The sequence below is a fragment of the Saimiri boliviensis genome, chromosome 11 (genome assembly GCF_048565385.1).
Source record: "Saimiri boliviensis isolate mSaiBol1 chromosome 11, mSaiBol1.pri, whole genome shotgun sequence".
Taxonomy (NCBI): Eukaryota; Metazoa; Chordata; class Mammalia; order Primates; family Cebidae; genus Saimiri; species Saimiri boliviensis.
Window position 1 is genome coordinate 21236289 of NC_133459.1, and position 21315 is coordinate 21257603.

The following is a 21315-nucleotide window of genomic DNA, read 5'->3' on the forward strand; positions in this document are numbered from 1 at the left end:
TACTGGCTGGGCGTGGTGGCTTACACCTGTAATCCCAGCACTCTGGGAGGCCAAGGCAGGAAGATCACTTGAGGCCAGAAGTTAAGACCGGCCTGGGCCACATGGTGAAACCCTGTCTCTACAAAATAATGGAAAATGAGAAATAATAATGTATGTCAGCTCCAGCCTACTGGCCTCAGAATTTCTCTGCAGGACCAACTCGAGAGCAGCCAGTCACTGGGGTGAGGGACTAGGAGACTGGTCTTGTGGTTGGAGTTACCTAGCCAGGGAGCTGTTTGTCTTCAGATGGCGAGTTTATCGGAGGCAGTCTGGGGAGGGGCAGCCGATGGACACCGCCACCATGACACCTCCATCATGTGTATTTCGTCACTGAATGTCATGACCACCTAGATAGTTACTACCAGAGTGGACTATCACAGGTTTAACAACCAACCTCCAACCTTCCCTGGTTGCCCCAGGGAAGGTTGCCAACCTAACAACCACCCTGGATGCTGGTTGACCTTTCTGTTTAAGTTAAGGGGTAAGATGAAACAGGAAACGGGCCAGGCACAGTGGCTCATGCCTGTAGTCCCAGTATTTCAGGAGACCAAAGCAGGAGGCTAGCTTGAGCCCAGGAGTTTGAGGTCAAGCTGGGAAATATAGTGGGACCCCGTGTCTACCAAAAAAAAATTTTTTTTAATTAGCTATGCGTGGTGTGATATGTGCCTGTAGTCCCAGCTAGCTACTCAGGAGACTGAGATAGGAGGATCATGTGAGCCCAGGTGGAGGTGGTAATGAGTCATGATTGTGCCACAGCACTCTAGCCTGAGTGACATGGTGAGAGCCTATCTCAAAAAAAAAAAAAAAAAGAAAAGAAAAGAAATAATAAAGTTTATGTTGGAACTTCATTCATTCCTCAGTGACAGTGATTTCTATTAGAGAATTTATTTTTTTATAGAGACAGGGTTTCACCATGTTGGCCAGGTGGTCTTGAACTCCTGACCCCGTGATCTGCCCAACTCAGCCCCCCAAAGTGCTGGGATTATAGGCATGAGGCATCACGCCCTGCTGAGAATTTAATTTTTGATGATGACATTAACAACTGGCTCCCAAAATTCCTGGAAATGTACCAGTTGGCTCTTAAGATCCAGTGTGAACTATCTCCCACACAACACTGGGCTGCTCTCCCATTTTACAATGGTGGAAACTGAGGCTCACAGAGAGGGGGCATCTCGAGCACTGAAGGTCACACTGAATGCCTGGTTGGGGTAACACCCAGGTATATTTTGCTCTTACGCTGAGTTATTTCAACTGTTTCCTAGATTTTCAAACTCCCTTCCCAGAAAATTCCAGCATCTTCTCTCCCCACATCTCTGCATCCCTAGAGCACTTCAGCGCAATATACAGAATTTCTTCTTCCTCTTCCTCCCTCTTTGAAACCAAATTTCTGGCAAAGGCAGCCTGAGATCGGCTCCTTCCTCACAACTTTCCAGGGTCATGGCCTCTGGGGCCATGAAGGAGCCCCTGGGCCCAGGAGGGAATGAAGGGAGCCCAGCCCAGCCAGCACACACTCAGGTGAGTCAATAAACCCATTTTTAGTTCACACTTGTAAATCCAACAAGGATTGGTACAGAGAGCTTTAGAGACCTAGAGAGCTGTATTGGGACCCTACTGATAAACATGATCTTGTACAAGTCAGCTCACTTCTCTGAGCAGAATGCGGTTTCTAATTCCTACCCTCAGGATTGCTATGACAATTATCTAATAGCTGCCTTCCTTCCTTCCCAGTTTCCTTAAATGGTGTGATTCACTGGATGCCAGGAGCCCCTCGCTTATTCCCAATGTCAAATTGCACCATTAAAGGGTCATACTTTGGGTTTTTGGCACTGCCTTTTTCCATCTGTTCTTTTTCAATCCTACACTCTTGCAGAAATAGCTGATGAACCCCGCGTACCCTCCGGAGTGAGTTTATCCGGGCTTCCTCCACGCCCGAGGCCGTGGGGCCTTCCCCTTCACCACCTTTCTTCCTCCTCCAGGTAGGAAGGGGCTGAAGCCTGACCTTCCAGCCAGAGGCCCACAGCCAGAGTCCTTAGCTTGGGTCTTCCCTCTATGGAGTCTTAATCTCCCCAGGAGAGGAAAGAAATCCTAACCCCTTGCTTTTCCTCTTCCCCTACAGTGCCCCCAGGTCTTCTGAAGGGTTCCTTTTTTTTTTTTTTTTTAAGATGGAGTCTTACTCTGTCACCTAGGCTAGAGTGCAGTGGTGCGATCTCGGCTCACTGCAACTTCTGCCTCCCGGGTTCAAGCAATTCTCCTGCCTCAGCCTCTCTAGTAGCTGGGATTACAGGTGCAGGCCAGCATGCCTGGCTTATTTTTGAATTTTTCAGTAGAGACAAGGTTTCACCATGTTGGCCAGGCTGGTCTCGAACTCCGGACCTCAAATGATCTGCCCACCTTGGCCTCCCAAAGTGCTGGGTTTACAGGCTGAGCCACCACGCCCAGTCCCTGAAGGGCTCCTTCTGAAGGGCTCTACTGCAACCAGCCCTTAATGTATCTGTCCCTGCCCAGACCTAGCCCGCATCCCAGCTGCCCAGGGTGACCTCTAACCATGGGCCAGAGATGGGCTTCCCCATCCTGGCTCTGCCACTATGTTGCTGTGTGATCTCTGCAAGTTGCTTCCCTCTCTGAGCCTTATTCACCCTTCAGCAGATACTTCTTGAATGCATTCTGCACACCAGGCACTGCCAGTCATGGGGGTCATATCTGGAAACAGGAGAGACAAGACGCTCACCTGTATGAACCCTACAGTCCTTATTAAAACAAACAGAATAAAGACAAATGGTCCTAAGTGCTGGGATGGAAGCCAGCTAACCTCTGTAACATCAGTTCATAGAATGGCAGGGAAAGTGTCTCTGGAGAGGAGCAGGTGGCAGCCACATGAAGAGCGGAGGAAGCAGAAGGTCAGAGAAGCAAAGCCTCCAGCCCCTGACCTCTGGAGGAGAAGGTGGACTGAGTGTGCTTCACTGCTCCTCAGAGTTCAGGGATGTGCCCTAGGGACCTTCCAGGGCACAGGGCCAACCTCTGCCTCTTAACTCCACCTTTTCCAGAATAATTCTGCTTTTAACTATTTTAAAGATCAGATTTACTACTGAACGCCCTGGCTCATGCCTGTAATCCCATCACTTTGGGAGGCCAAGGCAGGAGGATCACTTAAGCTCAGGAGTCCAAGACCAGCTGGGCAACAGAGTAAGACTGTCTCTACAAAAAAAGAAAAGAAACAATCCTGGGCTGTGGTGGCACATGCCTGTGGTCCCAGCTACTTAGGAGGCTGAGGTGAGAGGATTGCTTGAGCTAAGGAGGTCATGAAGCTGCAGTGAGCTGTGACCATACCAGAGCACTCCAGCCTTGGCAGCAGAATAAGACCTTGTCTCAAAAAAAAAAAAAAAAAAAAAAAAAGCAGAAAAAAAAATCAGATTTACATGTTGTTTGAAACAAAAATTACATAGCCACACCCAGGTCTTCACAGGAAACAGAAAAAAAAAAAATTCAAAAACCACTAGAATCTGTTTCACTAGTGATGAGATGATTGCTAAGGATCCTTCCAGCTCTAAATCTTAGAATCTCAGAATCTTAGAAATTCAGGCTGGGAGCGGTGGCTCAGTTAATCTCAGCACTTCGGGAGGCCAAGGCAGGTGGATCACCTGAGGTCAGGAGTTCAAGACCAGCCTGGCCAACGTGGTGAAACCCTGTCTCTACTAGAAATACAAAAAAATTAGCTGTACATGGTGGTGTGTGCCTATAATCCCAGCTACTCGGGAGGCTGAAGCAGGAGGTTGAATTTGGACCCAGGAGGCAGAGGTTGCAGTGAGCTGAAATTGTACTCCAGCCCAGGCAACAAGAGCGAAACTCCATCTCAAAAAGAAAAAGAGAAAAAAATTCCAAATTCAGGGCCGGGCGCGGTGGCTCAAGCCTGTAATCCCAGCACTTTGGGAGGCCAAGGCGGGTGGATCACAAGGTCAAGAGATCGAAACCATCCTGGTCAACATGGTGAAACCCCGTCTCTACTAAAAATACAAAAAATTAGCTGGGCATGGTGGCATATGCCTGTAATCCAAGCTACTCAGGAGGCTGAGGCAGGAGAATTGCCTGAACCCAGGAGGCGGAGGTTGCGGTGAGCCGAGATCGCGCCATTGCACTCCAGCCTGGGTAACAAGAGCGAAACTCCGTCTCAAAAAAAAAAAAAAAAAAAAAAAAAAATTCCAAATTCATAAAAGAGTGACTGTCAGGTCCCAGGAGAGGGAGGGAGAATATTGCAGATGCCCTTGGAAGGAGGGGGCAGGGCAGGTGAACCTCTTGTTTCTGGCTACTTGAGCAGTAGATTCTGGAAGAATCAAAGAGCTTCCAGCTGGATGACCTCAAACAAATTGCTGAACCTTCCTGGATCTCAGTTTCCTCTCCCTTGACACATGGATGTATGTTTCCTACTGCTGCTGTCACAAATTGCCATAAATATGGCGGCTTAAACTACACAAATGTATTATCTTACAGTTCTGTGGACTACAACTCCAATGCAAGACCTGACAGGCGAACTTCGAGGTGTCGGCAGAGCTGGAGGTTCTAGGGGAGGCTCTAGGGGAGAATCTATGTGCTTGTCTTTTCCAGCATCTAGAGGCTTCCTGCATTCCTTAGCTCATGGCCCCTCCTTCCGTCTTCAAAGCCAGCAATGTTGCATCTCTCTCTGACTATTCTACATCTCATATTTCCTTCTGCCTGCATCTTCCACTTTTAAGGACCTTTGTGATTACATTGAGCCCATTCAGATAATCCAGGATAATCTCCCTATTTTAAAAGTCAGCTAAGGGATGGGCACAGTGGCTCACTCCTGTACTTCCAGCACTTTGAGAGGGTGAGGTAGGAGGATCCCTTGAGGCCAGGAGTTCCAGACCAGCCTGGGCAACAAAGTGATACCCCCATCTCTGCAAAAATTAAAAAAAAAAAAAAAAAAAAAAAAACTAGCTGAGTGTGGTGGTGCAGCCTGTGGCCCCAGCTACTCAGGAGACTGAGTCAGGAAGATCGCTCGAGCCCGAGGTCAGGGTTGCAGTGAGCCATGGATCTTACGACTGCACCCTAGCCTGAGCAATAGAGCAAGGCTCTGTCTCAAAGATTAATAAATAAATAAAAATAAAAGTCAGCTGATTAGCAACTGAATTCTATCTACAACTTTAATTTCCCTTTGCCATTACTCTAACATACTCAGATTCTGGAGATAAGGACATGGACATCTTTAGGGCACCATTATTCTGCCCACCACACAGGGTTACATTCCCATGTAACCCATGGTCCCATTTGGGGTTACGGGCCAAAATTCTGGTATCACAGCACTCCCTAACCTGCTCAATAACAAAGCCTCCTACTGAGGCAGGAGAATTGGGAAATAGGGTGACCAGGGGTAAAGGCAGAAGCAAAAGAATAGCAGGTGCAGCCAGTGCTAGGCGAGATTAGGCAGCAGACAGGCCACATCCTCACTCCTGGGGTAACAAGACAGAAGTTTCCACGTCAGCTTCTGATTGGCTAAGGGCCAAGCCTCCACTTCAGTCTCTGATTGGTCACTAGTCAATCTTTCATAGGGTATAACCAATTGGAGGCCTCTAAATGGTATCTAAAGGTGTTACCAAATTAATGGTGGCAGGGGGCGCCTCGTCTTTTTTTGTTGTTGTTTTTTGGTATTTTTTTTGAGACGGAGTCTCACTCTGTTGCCCAGGCTGGAGTGCAGTGGTGTGATCTCAGCTCACTAAAACCTCCGCCTCACGGGTTCAAATGATCCTCCTGCCCCAGCCTCCCAGTTAGCTGGGACTATAGGTCTGCACCACCACGCCCAGCTAATTTTTTTGTTGTTGTTGCATTTTTAGTAGAGACGGGGTTTCACCACATTGGTCAGGTTGGTTTTGAACTCCTGACCTCGTGATCTGCCCACCTCAGCCTCCCAAGTGCTGGGATTACAGGCGTGAGCCACCACACCGGGCCGGGGGTGGGGGGTGCCTCTTGAGCCACTTGCTCAGGCCTGCACCCACTCTATGGAATGTACTTTTGCTTCAAGAAACCTGTGCTTCCGTTACTCTGTTCTTTTGTTGCTTTGTGTATCTTGTTCAGTTCTTCGCTCAACAAGCCAAGAACCTGGACAACTCACAGTCAAGACCTTCCATCCAGTAACACTTTGATCCCCCTGGGGAGGTCCCCTGCAAACACCAGTATTTCTAGGGAAGGGCCCGGAATGGTGTCATTTCGCACATGCCCCCATCTTTGTTTCCCCACCTCCTCTCCAACCACAACCTGTCATTCTTCCTACCAAGTCCAGGTCCCCTTCAGCTGCCTCAGGTAGCCCCAGTAGCTATTCCACCCTGACATGGGCTAGACATTGTGCTATGGGCTTTAAATACATGATCTCATTTAATCCTCACAGTCCACGAAGGGAGCAGTATTAGTGCCATTCTCATTTTATAGGTGAGGAAACTGAGGCACAGAGAGGTTAAGTAGTCTACCAGAGAACCACTAAGAGGTGGAGCCCGGACTGACAACACTGTCCTGTCCAACACAGACCCAAGGAGCCTTCGTCCCTCTGTAAGCAGATTAATTCCCCGCAACCCAGATCACCAACCAGACTGGCATTTTTGACAAGGCCTTACTGAAGGTCCAAGAATAATGGAGGGAATGTTCGGCACAGAGAATGCAACCCCAGGACCATCAGAGAGTGTTTCCCAGGCCCCCGGGCCCAGCCCCAGCCTTGGACACCTTCCCTCCCACACACACACCCCAGGCATGAGGTAGTGGACGGCCCACCCCACCAACGAGAGGCACCTGGAGCTGCCCTACCTTCTGAGCCACACCTAACCTTTGCAAGGTCCAAGAAGAAGAAAGCATCTGCCCTGCACGTGCAGCTGAGATGACCAGTCTCAGTGCGCAATTCCAGGTATGAAACAAAAGACACATATTTATGTCCTTTGACGCAATGAAATCCAGCGAGTCCCCATTGTACTGGACTGGTAGAAAACTTGACCTTGGTAATTACTGGGCTCCTCCTCAGACTTGTGCAAAGGTCCAGGGGCCTTTTGCAGAGCCACCATTGGCCCATATGGATGCCTGCTCTGAGAGGGCCTGGATTTGCACCAGGACACATGACAAGTGACACATGGGCTGGAATTCAGCACCTACGTTCCCACTGGGCACCCCAGGTGCTGCTCTGGAAGCTGCCTGCCTCCACCCTGCTCCAGTCTGAGGATGTCTCCTCCTCTCCCTCAGGGCATCCCAAAACTGCTCCCCTCCCTCCCCACCTTGCACAGGCTCTTTGCAAGTCTGGGCTCTGACCAAAAGAGTGGAGCATCTGCCTTTACGCAGGTTCTCTTTTCTACCCAGCAAGGTTCCCAGAGTGAGAACTAAAAATACTAAAGCCCTGGCGGGTTCCTTTAAAAAAGAGAAAGATGGGCCGGGCACGGTTGTTCACACCTGTGATCCCAGCACTTTTGGAGGCCGAGGCGGGAGGATCATGATGTCAAGAGATCAAGACCATCCTGGCCAACATGGTGAAACCCCATCTCTACTAAAAATGCGAAACAATTAGCTGGGCATGGTGGCATGCACCTGTAGTCCCGGCTACTCAGGAGGCTGAAGCAGCAGAATTGCTTTAACCTGGGAGGTGGCGGTTGCAGTGAGCCGAGATCGCACCACTGCACTCCAGCCTGGCAACAGAGTGAAACTCTGTCTCAAAAAAAAAAAAGAGAGAAAGATGGCTAGGTACAATGGCTCACACCTGCGATCCCAGCACCTTGGGAGACCAAGGCAGGAGGGTTGCTTGAGCCCAGGAGTTTCAGACCAGTCTAGGCAACAAAGTAAGACTCTGTCTCAATAAAAAAAATTTTATAAATTAGCAAAGCGTGGCATGAGCCTGTGGTCCCAGCTACATAGGAAGCTAGGGTAGGAGTATTGCTTGAATCCAGGAAGTCGAGGCTGCAGTGAGCCATAACGGTGCCTGTCTCAAAAAAATAAAAACAAAACAAAATAAAATTTTCAAAAAGAAAAAAATATAGTGAGAACAAACACAAATTACCTTTTTTTTTCTTTTTGAGACAGAGTCTCCTTCTTTCACCCAGGATAGAGTGCGGTGGTGAGATCAATGCTCACTGCAGCCTCAATCTTCCAGGCTCAAGCAATCCTCCCACCTTAGGCTCTCTAATAGTTGGGACCACAGGTGTGCATCACCACACCCAGATAACTAAAAAAAAAAAAAATTTACTAGACACAGGGTCTCACCATGTGGTCTGGGCTGGTCTCAAACTCCTGGGCTCAAGTGATCCTCTTGCCTTGGCCTCTCAAAGTGCTGGGATTACAAGCATGTGCCATTGTGCCTATCCTAATTCTTGATATATTATCCTGCTCCACACTCATCTTCATAGTACAAACAGAACTCGAAACAGAAACACCAAGGCTCAGTGCAGTTTATATCAGTGCTTTTGAAACCTCAGTTCACGACTAAATGTCAGCTGGGTACCTGGTAACTGTCCAGTCTTCTCTTGTCATGTAATAAAGAACTTCAAAACTTAGTAGCTGAAAACAAACAGTAATTGCATTATTAATTGTCAACTAGTTGAATGTTATTATTTTAAGTCATTCATTGTATTATTATTCATATTAATTATTTTAATTAGTCATTAATTGCATGCATGGGTCAGAAGTTCAGGCAGGGCTTGGCTGGATGGGTCATTGGTTCCATATGACATTGAAAGAGGTCATTCAGAGGTATTCAGCAGGTGGATGGGTCAGTCTGGGAATCCAAGGCAGCTTCACTCACACCATGTCTGGGGCCTTGGCAGGGATGGTTGGAGGTCTGGGCTCATCTGAGACTGTCACCCCCAGTAAAGCATGTCTCAGAGTAGTCAGACCTGTTTATGTGACAGCTCAAGCTTCCCAGGGGAAATGGCTCAAAAGGAAGGGAAAACTGCCAGTGCCAGACCCAGTCCTGGAAAAGGGCATCTCATTGCCGCTACATATTCTATATTCTATTCGTCAAGAAGCCCCAGATTCAAGAAGAGGGGACATAAAGTTCACTTATTTATTTATTTATTTATTTATTTATTCAGACAGAGTCTCAATCACTCTTTTACCCAGGCTGGAGTGCAGTGGCCCAATCTCAGCTCACTACCTCCACCTTCCAGGTTCAAGCAATTCTCCTGCCTCAGCCTCCCTAGTGGCTAAGATTATAAGCACCTGACACCACGTCCGGCTAATTTTTTTATATTTTTAGTAGAGACAGGGTTTCACCATTTTGACCAGGTTGGTCTCAAACTCCTGACTTGAAGTGATCCCCCGGCCTCGGCCTCCCAAAGTGCTGGGATTATAGGCATCAGCCACCATGCCCGGCCCCTCACTTCTCAATAAAAGTAACAGCAGGGAACTTGTGGTCATCTTTTATTCACACATATATTTTGGTTAATAAAATACAATTTATATATATATATACACACACACACACACACACACACATATATATATATATACATATATATATATATATATATATATGCATATAATTAAAGAGGTCAGGCCAAGCATGGTGGCTCATGGCTATAATCCTTACACTTTGGGAGGCCAAACAGGTGGATCGCTTGAGCCCGGGAGTTCAAGACCAGCCTGGGAAACATGGCAAAACCCCATCTCCAAAAAATACAAAAATTAGCAGGGCAGGGTAGCTTGTGCTTATAATTCTAGCTACCTAGGAGGTTGAGCTGGAGATAATCACTTGAGCCCAGGAGGCATAGGCTGCAGTGAGCCATGATCACAACACTGCACTCCAGACTGGGCAATGAAGCAAGATCCTGTCTCAAAAATAAAAAAATAAAATAAAAACTCTGTTCTAAATCCATACCAAGCATTCAGGTTAATAGGGAAAGCTGCAAAATATGTGAAACAGAAACTGATAGCACTGAAAAAAGAAATAAACAAAATTACAATTATAATTAGAGACTTCAGTTTCCCTCTCAATAACTGATAGAACCACAGATGGAAAATCATGAAGAATACAGAACTCAATACCTACAACCAACAGAATTTAATCGACATCCAACAATCTCCACTCAACAATAGCAGAACATATATTATTTTCAAGCACCAGTGAAATATATACTAAGATAGACCACATCCTGGGCCACAAAACAAACCTCAACAAATTTAAGAAAATCTGAAATCATATAAAATGTGTTCTGTGACCACAGTGGAATCAAACTAGAAATCAACAGCGTAGAGATAACATGAAAATCTCTGAACCCTTGGAAACAAAGATACACATTTCTGAATAATTCATTTGGTCAAAGAATAGATCTCAAAAGAAATTTAAAAATACATTTACTTTAATGAGAATAAGAATACTCCAAATTAACACATGTGGGGTATAGCTAAAGCAGCAGTGAGAGGGAAATTGATAGCACTAAATGCTTACATCAGAAAAGAGGAAGAGTCTCAAATCAGTAATCTTAGTTCCCATGTCAAGATCCAGAAAAAAAATATCTAGGAAAAAAAGAGCACAATAAACTCAAAGCAAGCAAAGGATTGAAATGATAAAACCAGAGCATAACATTGAAAACAGAAGAGCAAGAAAGAAAATCAATGAAACAAACAGCTGGTTTGCTTCACTGTTTCAAAGTTGACAAACTTCCAGAAAGACTAACAGAAAAAGAGAAGACATAAATTACCAATATGAGGAATAAAACAGGATGTCACTTTAGGTCCTGCAGATGTCAAAAAGATAATAAGAATTAGCCAGGCATAGTAGCACGTGCCTGTAGTCCCAGCTACTCAGGAGGCTGAGGCAGGGGAATTGCTTGAATCTGAGAGATAGAGGTTGCAGTGAGCCAAGATTGCGCCACTGCACTCCAGCCTGGTGAAAGAGCAAGACTCTGTCTAAAAAAAAAAAAAAAAAAAAAAAAAAAAAAAAAAAAAAAAAAAAAAAAACAGATAATAAGAGAATATTATATTATGTATAACTCTACAGGCATAAATTTGACAGCTTTGATGAAATGGGCCAATTCCAGTAAAAGCAGAAACTACCACAACTCACTTATATTGAATAATCCCATAACCATTTAGGAAATTGAATTAACAATGTTTTTTAATTACCAAAAAAAAAAATCTCTAGAGCCACATAGTGTCAATGGAGAATACTACCAAGTGTTTAAAGAAGAATTAACACTATCTACACAATATCTTCCAGAAAACAGAAGAGGCACAAACATTTCCCATTTCCCAGTTCATTTTATGAAGCTAATATTATCCTGATACCAAAACAAAAGATAACACACACAAAAATGAAAAAAAAAAACTGTAGACCAATATGCCTCATGAGTCTAGTTGCAAAAATCCTTAATAAAATATTAGCAAATAGAGTCAGCAATATATCAAAACAACTATATACCATTGAACTGGCCCAATTTCCCCATAGAACTGATGTTTACAAGTTTTTTTTAATAAAATACAAATTGCCGGGCACGGTGGCTCAAGCCTGTAATCCCAGCACTTTGGGAGGCGGAGGCGGGTGGATCACCAGGTCAAGAGATCAAGACCGTCCTGGTCAATATGGTGAAACCCTGTCTCTACTAAAAAATACAAAAAAAAGTAGCTGGGCATGGTGGCACATGCCTGTAATCCGAGCTACTCAGGAGGCTGAGGCAGGAGAATTGCCTGAACCCAGGAGGCGGAGGTTGCGGTGAGCCGAGATCGCGCCATTGCACTCCAGCCTGGGTAACAAGAGTGAAACTCCGTCTCAAAAAAAAATAAAAAAATAAAAAAAATAAAAAAAAATAAAATACAAATTGACCCTTCCAGTCTTGAAGCTTGAGAAATGTACATTTTTCTTATCTGAGTTCCTTTCTCAGGAAATACCTATTTGGCCTCCCAGATAGTATAAGGGAGCTGAAGCTTTCCAGATCACTGTATCTGGATGGTGAGGTGCCAGCCCCCTTATCTATCTGATGCCTGTTGACCAACTCTTATATAAACCCCTAACTTTTCATTGGGGAAAGAGATTTGAGACTTGTCTCTCATCTCCTGGATGACATCACCCACAATAAAGCCTTTCTTCCATGGCAATACTCATTGTCTCAGTGATTGGCTTTCTGTGCAGTGAGCACAACTGAACCTAGGTCAAACCCCTAAAATTCAGTGACAAAATTCTGGCATCCTGACTTGGATTGCATCGCTTGTGACTTGGCAGTCACAGGCTGGGAGAGTTTTGGAAACCCTTCTAGCAAATGCTCAGCCATATTTAGCCAGAGGTTTTAGTCTCTCTCTCTTTGGCCCCAACTGCAGTCCTGATTACCTAGTGTTATATGTAAAATTTTCCGGTGCCACAGAAGAAGTAGCACTCAAATATTAATTTCCTCAGCAAGGCAATTTACATCTATAGAAGGGTGCAGCTCACAGATGGAACAATGGTGAGTGCACACTTGGACAAGGGAGGGGAAGGGGTACTTATTCCTGAAGGAAGTCACCCCTACAGCTGTGTCATTCCCCTATTGGCTAAGGTTAGACCCCCACAGTGTAGTCTAATTCTGATTGGCTATTTTAAAGGGAGCAGAGATACGAGCTGGAGTGGAAGGGTTGGTAGTTTGGCAGGAAGAATGGTTATGGGCAGGTCAGAGCAGGTCACCAGGGGTCAAAGCAGGTGACCAGAGCAGGTGACCAGAACGAGTCAGGACAGAGCAGGGACCAGGGGAACAGATGTGAACTACTGATTAGAACTGGTGGAAAAGGTTGCTTACTGAAACTACAAGGAAGTTAAACTTTAAAATGGAGAATTAAAGAATAAGAGGCCTGAACATACTGACATACTGATTCTCTGAAGAGAAACTTGGGGTTCACTATATCTAACACTTGGAAGAATATTCTTTGAAATTTGACATCTGCATCTGGACAGGTGAGTGTCTTTTGTGGGTACCAGACGGTAGGAGCTGCTTCTGTCAAATTGGGGGATTCTGAAGGAATTTCCATTTGTTGCAGGTTAGACAAGCCCAATCCACTGATGTAAGAGTGGCAAGCACTCATTTCAGTTTGGACACTTTTGGGGCTTGTTAATTACTACTGCAGTTAAAATGCTTTTTGTTTCGTTCTGCTTTGTTTTGAGACCGAGTCTCACTCTGTTACCTGGGCCGGAGTGCAGTGGCACAATCTCAGCTCACTGCTACCTCCACCTCCCGGGTTCAAGTGATTCTCCTCCCTCAGTCTCTCAAGTAGTTGGGACCACAGGCATGCACCACCACACCCAGCTAATTTTTGTATTTTTAATAGAGACAGGGTTTTGCCATGTTGGCCAGGCTGGTCTCGAACTCTTGACCTCAAGTGATCCATCTGCTTTGGCCTCCTAAAATGCTGGGATTACAGGCATGAGCCACCACCCCTAGTCTGGATTGTATTTTGATAAGTGTTTGTGAGTGTGTGTGTGTGTGTGTGTGTGTGTGTGTCGACATAGTCATGGAAAATCAAAATATGACCCCCCAAAAAATAAAATGAATGAATAAATAAATAAATAAAACAAAATTCAACCCCAGAATGCAGGCTGCTCGTGTAAATTCTTCAAAATTGATAAATCATATCTTACAACTAGATTCATTTGCTATCCTATGGGAAATTCCTGACGCCTAAGCGTTTATGCTCCTTTATCAGAATAAACCTGGTCAAATCAAATGTAAAATTTTGACGCCACAGATGGAGGCTTTTAAGAAGGGTGGTGAATCTGCACTTTGCCCTGTGGTCCCCACGTCACCAGCAGAGAAGAATTCTCCTTAGATGAGGCAGTCTGGGCTGCTACAACTTCTATAAGCCCAGCCCAGCCATCTCAGCACTCTCCACCAGCTGCCCTGCAGTCAGCTTCAGCCTCGTCAATGCCTCCAACCCCTGAGACTTCCAAAGCCTGCAAAACTCTTTCCCGACTCCTGCTAGCCCTCTCACTTATGGACAGGACCTGCACCCTAGTTCTGCCAAGATCTTCTCCCATTTTTTCCTTTGCTCTCTCCTTTCAGCAAGGAGACATCTGCGAACCCCAGAGAAATGATATTGTCCTCTTGCACCCATCAGGGGACACAATTTGGCTTGGCTCTGCTACTGTTCCCTATAGGGCAATTCCCTCTAAGACCAGACTCCATTGGGGGTTGAACTGAAGAAGGACAGCCTGCTGGAATGAGGTGAACTTACGTAACTGTAGGCAGAGCAAACCAGCCTGTAGGGGTGACCTGAAACATATGGCTAACCTCTTTGGGTCTGTTTTCATGACTCATCACCCCACATGGGCTGATGTACAGAGCCTCCTTAAAGTCTTGCTGGCATCTGAAGGGTGTCATATAGAGCTAGAAAAGGCTCAGGAGAAGGTTGATCGGTTACACACAGGAGATCCTAATAACGGAGTGAGGACCAGTAATAGTCTGGCAGTGCCCCTCCATGACCCCAACTGGAATCTGAAAAACAGGGTTTCGGGACTGTTTTCTGCTGGGGCTCTGGAAGGGAGTCCCTCAAACCAGAAGTTTAAACAAGATGCAGGAAATTAGAAGAGAAGTGGATGAGAAGCCATCAGCATTTTGGAAAGAATTTTGGAGGCTTATCCAAAATATTCAGATGGAGGCTGGGCATAGTGGCTCGAGCTTGTAATCTCAGCTCTTTGGGAGGTCGAGCCAGTTGGATTGCTTGAGGTCAGGAGTTTGAGACCAACCTAGTTAACATGGTGAAACCCCATCTCTATTAAAAATACGAAAAATTAGCCGGGCGTGGTAGTGTATGCCTGTGTAGGTGTATGCCTAGCTACTCAGGAGGCTGTGGCAGGAAAATCACTTGAACCTGAAAGGCAAGGGTTACAGTGAGCTGAGATGGTGCCACTACACTCCAGCATGAGTGACAGAGTGAGACTCTGAAGAAAGAAAGAAGGAAGGAAAGGAAGAAAGGAAGGAAGGAAGGAGAAAGAAAGAAAGCAAAAGAAAAGAAAGAAAAATAAAAGAAATATACAGATGTAGATCTGACAGTCCTAAGAATTCCAGGTTAATTAATATGAACTCTTTGTAATATGCAGATGATATCTTGATAGCCAGTGAAACGGAGGGTAACTCCATCCTCCATGCCATCAAAGTCTTACATTTCCTAGCAGATAAAGGGTACAAAGTTTCTAAGAAAAAGGCATAGATCTCTCATCCCATCATTCAGTACCTGGGATTCAAACTATCCAAAGGGACTCATAGTCTTCTCTCAGATCACAGAGGCAATAAATCAGGTGGCAGTCTCCAGTATCCTTAAACTATGTGGTCCCTTAGGGATGCCTGGATTTTGTCAAATTTACATCCCTAACTTTAGGTTAATAGCCAAACCTCTCTACAAGACTTTAAAAGGAGAAGAAAGGGTCACCCTTTCTTGGAGTAGAGAATGCTGAAAAGCCTTTCTAACTGTCAAAAAGAAATTGATGACAGCCCCTGCCCTGAGTCTCCCTGACCTACACCAACTTTTGATTTATTTGTTCAAGAAAAACAGGGAATTGGACTTGGAGTATTAACTCAAGACCTTGGAACCTTAAAATGTCCCATGGCCTACTTTACAAAACAGCTTGACAAGGTAACTAAGGGCTGGCCTACCTGCCTAAGGGCAGTGGCTGCCACCTGTGATATATTGCAGGAAGCTCAGAAGTTTACCTTTGGGCAGCCCATGAAAGTACATACTATTCATTCTGTGTTTCCCCTGCTCTAGCAAAAGGGGGCTATTGTTGACTGCCAGGGCTGGAAAAGCACCACGCCATGCTTCTAGATAAACCAAAGATAACTCTTAAAGTTATTTCTACTCTGAACCTGCCACCCAGCTACCAGGGAACCTCCAGCTCCTGTTGATGATTGCATTCAAATAATTGTTTAAGTTTATTCCAGCAGACTGGACCCCACAGATTTGCCATTAACAGAACCCAACCAAGAATTCTTCACTGAGGGAAGCAGTTTCACGGAACGAGGAGTCGGGAGGGCCAGGCTGGGTTAAGGCTTACTTCACCAGCACTGAGAAAGCTGCCGAAGTGGTAAAGGCTCTAATGAAGGAAATAATTCCTCCATAGGGATTCCCACAAACTCTCCAAAGTGACAATGAAGCCATTTTTTTTAACAGGATTTCACTCTGTCACCCAGGCTACAGCGCAGTGCCGCAATCACAGCTCACTACAACCTCAACCTTCCTGGCTCAAGCGACCCTTCCACCTCAACCTCCCTAGTAGCTGGGACTACAGTCATGCACCACCACGCCCAGATAATTTTTGTATTTTTTTGTGGAGACAGGGTTTTGCCATGTTGCCCAGACTGATCTCAAACCCTGAGCTCAATCTACCCGCCTTGGCCACCCAAAGTGCTAGGATTACAGGTGTGAGCCAGCATGCCCAGCCCGAAGCCACTTTTATAGCCCAAATAACCCAGGAAGTATGGCAGCTTCTGAGTGTTCATTGGAAACTGCGTTTGTCTTGGAGACTCCAATCTTCCGGAAGACTGAAAGAATAAATAAGACGTCAAGGAGTTGCTTTCTAAAATTTGCCAAGAGACAAATCTTACCTGGGAAAAGGTCTTGCACCTTGCCCTGCCATGACCAGTAGGGTTTTTTCCTAGGTATTCAAGGCTGGTTCAATATTTTAAATCAACCAATGTAATCTACCAGATTAATAGCCTAAAGAAGAAAAATTACATGATCATATCAATTTATGCAGAATGTTTTATCAAAATTCAAAATCCAGTTATGAGTTTTTTTAATACTCTCAGAAAACTAGGAATAAGAGAATAATTTCCTCAATTTGATTTTTTTAAACCTGCCAAAAACCTACAGCTAACATTTTACTTAGTGGAAAAAGACTGAATGTTTTCCTCTAACATCAGGAACAAGGCAAAGATGTCCACTCTCACCATTCTTATTCAACATAGTATTGGGAATTCCAACTAATGAAATAAGGTAAGGAAATTAAGTAAAAAGTATACAGACTAGCAAGGAAGAAACAAAACTATTTATATTTACAGATGACATGATTGTCTACATAGAAAAATCCCAAGGAATCTACCAAAAACCAAAACAAAACTGAAACAACTCCTAGAATGAATGAATGGGTACGGTAAGGTCATAGAATACAGGATTAACATACAGAAAACAGTTACATTTCTGTATACTACCAACAAACAAGTGGCCAGTAAAATTAAAAATATAAGACCATTTATAAATGCTCCAAAATAATGACATGCTTAGGTTTAAATCTAACAAAACATATGCTAAAGTTATTTGCTGAAAATTATAAACTACCTATAAAAGAAACCAGAGAAGATGTCAAAAGAGAGACATATTGTGATCATGAATTGGAAGACTCAAAAGACTTGAGTGTCACAAATTGATATTCAGATTTAATAAAATTTCTATCAAAACCCTAGCATGCTATTTTATAGTAGATGTAGACAAGATTTCCATAACATTTGTATGGAAAGCAGAGAACCCATAATAGCTAAAAAACAATTTCGAAAAAGAAGAATAAAGTAGGAGAAATCAGTCTACCCAGTTTATAACTTCAAGATTTATATACAGCTATAATGATCAAGACTATGCTGTATAGGAAGGAATACATTCAAACCACAGCACCTGGTGGAGGGAGAGACACATAGATCAATGAAACAGGATAGAGAACCCAGGAATAGTCCCACACAAATGTGCCCAGCGGATTTTTTTTTTTTTTTTCTGAAACAGGATCTTGCTCTGTTGCCTTGGCTGGCATTGCAGTGGCCTAATCGTGGCTCACTGCAGGCTCATCTTCCTGGGCTCAAGCGACCCTTTCACATCTCAGTCTCCCAAGTAGCTGGGACTACAGGTGCATGCCACCATATGCCCAGCTAATTTTTGTGGACATTTTTTTGTAGAGACAGGACTTTGCCATGTTATCCAGGCTGGTCTCAAACTCTTGGGCTCAAGAGACCTGCCTGCCTTGACCTCCCAAAGTGCTGGGATTACAGGATTGAGCCACCATGCCTAGCCCAACTGATTTTTGTCAAAGGTGCAAAAGCAATTCAACAGAGGTGCAATGGTTTGAATATGTTCCTTCCAAAATTCAGGTATTAACATTTTATGGCCAAAGTGATTATATTAATAGGTGGGGCCTTTCAGAGGTAATGGTTCATGAGGGCTCAAATGGGATTAGGTCCTGTGTAAAAGAGTCTTCTCTTCATGCAGCATCCGGCTTGCTTGTCCTTCTGCCTTTGCTGTGAGGACACGTGATCCTCCCCTCCGGAGGATGCAGCAACCATAGCGCCATCTTGGAAGCGGAAAACAACCTTCACCAGACAATCAAACCTGCAGGCATCCTGATCTTGAACGTCCCAGCCTCCAGAACTAAATAAAATTTAGTTTATGAGGAATAAAGTTCCAGTCTTTGTAAATTACCTAGTCTCAGGTATTTTTGTTTTAGCATCACCAATGGACTAAGGCAGGAGGAAAGAGAGCCCTTTCACTAAATGATGCTGAAATAACAGGACTCCCATGGACAAAAACATGAAACCCAACCTAAACCTCACACCTTATACAAAATTAACTCAAAATAGATCACAAACTTAAATATGAAACACATAATGACAGACTTTTAAAAAACACCATAGGAGAAAATCTTTGGGATCTGGGGCTAGGCAAACAGTTTGCAGACTTGACACCAAAAGCACGACCCATAAGAGAAAAAGTTGATAAAGTGGTGTGTTAATTTCCTGTGGGAACTATAATGATTACTACAAATTTAGTGGTTTAAAACAACAGAAATTTATTCTCTCACAGTTCCAGAAGCCAGAAGTCTGACATCAATATTACTGGACCAAATCAAAATGTCAGTAGGTCTGTGCTACCCTTGTTGCTTATAAGAAAGGATGTATTCCTTGCTTCTTCCAGTTTCTGGGAGCTAACAGAGTTCCATAGCTTGTGATTATATCATTCCAGTCTCTGCCTCCGAGGTCACATTGCCTTTTCGTCTTCCATCAGTACTGAATCATCCTCTACCTCTCTCTCATAAGGATACTTGTGATTACATTCAGGGCCCATCTCAGTAATCCAGGATAACCTTCTCATTTCAAGATCTTTAACCTGCTGGGCATGGTGGTTCATGCCTATGATCTCAGTACTTTGGGAGGCTGAGGCAGGAGGATCACTTGAGCTCAGGAGTTCGAGACCAGCCTGGACAATATAACAAGACCTAGTCTCTACAAAAAATTTTAAAACTTTTAGCCAGGCCTGGTGGTGCCCACCTGTAGTCCCACCTACTCAGGAGGCTGGGGTGAGAGGATTGCTTAAGCCTGAGAGTTTGAGGCTGAGTGAGTTGCAATGCACTACTGCACTCCAGCCCAAGGGACAGAGTAAAACCCTGTCAAACACACACACACACACACACACACACACACACACACACACACCTTTAACATAATCACATCTGCAATCACATCTGCAAAGTTCCTTTTTTTTTTTTTTTGCCATAAAATGTACCTTTACATGTTCCAGGGATTAGGATGTATACATCTTTTGAGAGGCCACTGTTCAGCCTACCACAATTGGACTTGATCAAAATTTTACATTTTTTCTCTGCAGAAGACCCAAGAGAATGAAAAGGCCAGCTACAGACGAGTAAAGATTTGCAAACTATGTACCTGACAAAGGACCAGTTTCTGAAATGTGTAAAGAACCCTCAAAACTCAACAATTTTTTAAAAATCCAATTAGAAAATGGGCAAAAGACATAAAGAGATATTTTACTGAAGAGGATATACAGATGGCAAAAAGCATATAAAAATGTTCAACTTCAGCCGGGCGCGGTGGCTCAAGCCTGTAATCCCAGCACTTTGGGAGGCCGAGGCGGGTGGATCACAAGGTCAAGAGATCGAGACTATCCTGGTCAACAAGGTGAAACCCCGTGTCTACTAAAAATACAAAAAATTAGCTGGGCATGGTGGCGCCTGCCTGTGATCCCAGCTACTCAGGAGGCTGAGGCAGGAGAATTGCCTGAACCCGGGAGGCAGAGGTTGCGGTGAGCCGAGATCGTGCCATTGCACTCCAGCCTGGGTAGCAAGAGCGAAACTCCGCCTCAAAAAAAAAAAAAAAAAAAAAAGTTCAACTTCATTAGCTATGAGGAAAGTGCAAATTAAAACCATAATGATACAACACTACACACCTATTAGAATTACTAAAATAAAAAAATAGTGACAGTACCAAATGCTAGCCAGAAAATAGGGGGAAACTCGACCATGCATACATTGCTGGCTAGAATGTAAAAGGGTACAGCCACTGGGGAACAGTTTGGCAGTTTCTTTAAAAACTAAACATGCAACTAACCATGCGAACCATCAGTTGCACTTCTGGGCATTTATCCCAGAGAAATAAAAACTTACATTCTTCATACAAACACCTCTAAACAAATCTACATAGCAGTTTTATTCATAATAGCCCCAAATTGTAAACAACCCACTTGTCCTTCAACAAGTGAATGGTTAAACAAATTGTGCTATATCCATACAGGGAACCACTGCTCTGTAACAAAAAGAAACAAACTATTGATACTTGTAACAACTTGGATGATTCTACAGAGAATGACACCAAGTGGTAAAAAGAATCCCAAAAGCTTACATATTATATGTCTCCATTTACATAACGTTCTTGAAACGACAAAATTATAGAAATGGAGACAGATTGGTGGTTGGCAGAGGTTAAGGGGAGGGTGTGGCTGAGGACCAAATGGGTGTGGTTAGGAAAGGGGAAAGAGGGATTTTTGTGCTAGTGAAAATGTTCTGGACCTTGGCTTTTTTTTTTTTTTTTTTTTTTTTTTTGAGACATGGTCTTACTCTGCCATCCATAGCAGAGCGCAGTGGCACAATCACAGCTCACTGCAGCCTTGACCTCCAGAATTCAAGCAATCCTCCCACCTCAGCCTCCTCAGTAGCTGGGATTATAAACAGACACCACCAAACCTGGCTAATTTTTTTATTTTCTGTAGAGATGAGGGCTCACTATATTGCCCAGGCTGGTCGTGAACTCCTAGGCTCAGATGACCCACCTGCCTCAGCCTCTCAAAGTGCTGGGATCACAGGCGTGAGCCACTGCGCCCAGCCTTGACTGTATTAATGTGAGTATTTTGCTGGTGCTATTGTACTAGAGTTTTGCAAGATGTTTCCATTAGAAGAAACTAGGTAAAGAATACATTGATTATTTCTTACAATTGCTTATGAATCTACAATTATCTCAAATTTACAATTATCTCAAAATCAAAAGTTTACTTTTTAAAAAAGATACACAAAAT